Source organism: Sinocyclocheilus grahami, unplaced genomic scaffold (genome assembly GCF_001515645.1).
Source record: "Sinocyclocheilus grahami isolate Dianchi unplaced genomic scaffold, SAMN03320097.WGS_v1.1 scaffold70.1, whole genome shotgun sequence".
NCBI lineage: Eukaryota > Metazoa > Chordata > Actinopteri > Cypriniformes > Cyprinidae > Sinocyclocheilus > Sinocyclocheilus grahami.
In genome coordinates this window covers 1,911,347-1,914,400 of record NW_015505249.1, presented here as the reverse complement: position 1 = coordinate 1,914,400, position 3,054 = coordinate 1,911,347, and positions in this window count along the sequence as shown.

Here is a 3,054-nt window from a genome sequence, read left to right as displayed (position 1 = left end):
ATGTTTTGTGTCATATTTGATACATCAGGCATTTATGGCTCATATAGTATGATAGATTGAGAATATGGAGCTCATACTTGAGGAGGAAAAACTGCCCAAACTGAGCAAAAATATGCAGTTTGGTGCAGATGATGATATAGCGCTAAAAAGTAAGATGAAATTCTGATGCTTGTAATATAAATCAGTGAGATCTTTATAACAGTATAACAGATTTGCATACAGTGGGTATAGAACAGAATCACCCCCCTTTAAAATAATCACATTTTGTTGCTTTGCAATGTCCTTGCATGGCCTAGCCAGAGCCCAGACTTAAACAGTACTGAATCTGAATCTCATAGCATGTCCTGTGCTCTTGTGCTTCAGTTATGGCATCATGTTCAGCTGCTGGAGCGCTGATCCAGTGGACCGACCCGACTTCACACAGGTTAGGAAGAGGCTGGAGAATCTGGCAGGGAAGCTTCCCGCGGTTTCCAGCAGCAAGGACATCATCTACATCAACACCAGCTTCCTCGAGGAGGAAGAGGAGTTATCCGGCGAGGCGGCGGAGGGCCCTGTGCTCACATCCTCACCCTCCTGTAGTCGGCAAACCACAGACACTTCAGTAGTGACGGCGGATGTTCACAAGAGCACAGATGCAGAGGACGACCGGTACGTTGCCGTCATTTCCTCTGGGGACCATGAGGAGAGAAGCACTGTCGACATTGTAGATACGCCACTACAGAATCACAGACTCTTGGAACAGGACAGCGAAGAAACGGTCAGGCACGTGGCGGCGACGCAGCAAACATCTAGTGACACCGCACATTTGCTCTGATGGGAAGTTGAAATGCAGCAGAAATGTGACTTTTTGTGGTATCCAACTGAAGTATATTTTGTCAAAAAGCTGAATAAATAATGATTTTATTCAGACAGGTTTCTTGAACACCCATCTGCCATTGTTGGACGAACAGTGCCAAACTCGCACCATTGGTTGAGTTAAAGGAATAGTTCGTCCAAAAATGACAATTTGTTGAAAATGTACCCACCCTCAGGCCATATAAGATCTAGATGAGTTTGTTTCTTCATCAGATTTGGAGAAATGTAGCATTCCATCACTTGCTCAGCAATGGATGCTCTGCAGTGAATGGGTGCCGTCAGAATGAGAGTCCAAACAGCTGATAACAACATCACAATAATCCACACCACTCCAGTCCATCAGTTAATGTCTTATGTAGCCAAAAGCTGTGTTTGTAAGAAACAAATCCATCAAGGCATATTTATTTATTATATCATATAACAGTGCTTGATCTGTGCACATTTCTCTCCTGATTCAGACAACAATTTTACTGGAGAAAGCAATATTATGGATTATGAACTCATATTTTAGCCAGAAGCAATGGTTTAAAGTTAAAAGCATCTTTATGGATCTGTTAATTACAGACATGCCGTTTATGAATTACTTGCATTACGTGTGGATTATTGTGATGTTTTTATCAGCTGTTTGGACTCTCATTCTGACGGCACCCATTCACTGCAGAGGATCCATTATTATGTAATAATATTTCACAATATCACTGTTTTTACTGTATTTTTGGTCAAATCTAGAGACCTCTTTCGAAATCATTTAAAAATCTTACCAACTCCAAGTGTTTGAACAGTAGTGTCTGTGAATAGCTACGACAACGAATCTCTGATTTCATCTCGTGCAAAATGTCCAATCGAGTGCAGTGTGAATACATTTTTTCATTGCACATATTTCACAGTGCACAGAAACACGATGGACCCTAAACTCACCTGGTGGACCCTGTCTGAAAGCTTTACCATGGTGTTGTCTCTGCCTTGATGCATGCTGACGTACAGACCGCAAAACTGTGATGCTACAAATGTTTGAAAACAAGCCCTGTATTTTTCTGAAGTGATGAAGAGACTGTTATGTACTATAATGTAATTGTGTTCAGGAGTTATAAAATTAAGCTAAATTGTGATTTTAAGCATCATGTGAACTTTTGCATAGAATCCAATTTGTATATTAGAAATGCATTTTGTAAATATAAAGAACAAGCTGTTTTTCTTATATAGTGTTTTTTATATTTTAACTTGGAAGTTAAACTGACATGAAGAAACTCAGAATCTTTAGAGGAATCTACAGAAGTGTTTAAATGTGAAGTATTTCATTACTGTAGCTTCTGATTGAGGTACAGTAGTGATATCTGCATTCATTTGAGATTGAGAGTGTGCAATTAATTACTGCCATCATGAACAATGTCTTATTAAATACTTTTCCCTATTGTCTTGTTGTGTACTGTACGCGCACCAGCCTTAAAGAGCAACATTTCCAAATACTTCACAAAATGTTCCCATAGCTCTTTCTAAATTCATGGACATTGACAATAATTGCATTTTCTGTAACGCTCACGAGGAAGACTTGTCTCAGTTGTTTTAGAATTGTGATTTGTCTTTTAGATTTTGGTCTGATGTTAGTGCCTTTTTATTTGTTCAAAGAAATGTTAATTACATGCTCTCTTTAAAAGATGTTATTTGCACTTATTCACACAAAAGCAAAGTGATTGCCTATGTCCTTAACTTTTACATTTTGCAAGGTAAATATTACATTCATAAACAAAAAAAATGCATACCAAAATGTAATAATTTTTTTTTGTATTAGAAATGAATCTTTGAAAGAGTCTCTAATGCAAATGAATAACAAAAATAATGACATACTGTTAGATTTCATGGAGGAAGTTTTTTCTTGTAGGTATAGTTCCCCCACTGTAGTCCTTGATTTTGTCCTAAGGAAGAAGGAAGATCATTTGAAATGTTGTTTAGTTGTTTATATGTATGCTTTATTTATTTGTTTATTTTAATTTTAATTTTTTTTCTTTCTCTCTTCTCTTAAATGCTGTTTTACAGATTAAGATGGTTCTTCTTTCTTGTGTATGTGGATTTGATTGTTCAAATTTATTGCAATGTTCAATCATTTCTTCAATAATAAAAAATACATGTAAAAAAAATTTAAAAATACGCGCGCCATCCGATTTTTGACGGTGTGTGTGTGTGTGTGTGTGTGTGTGTGTG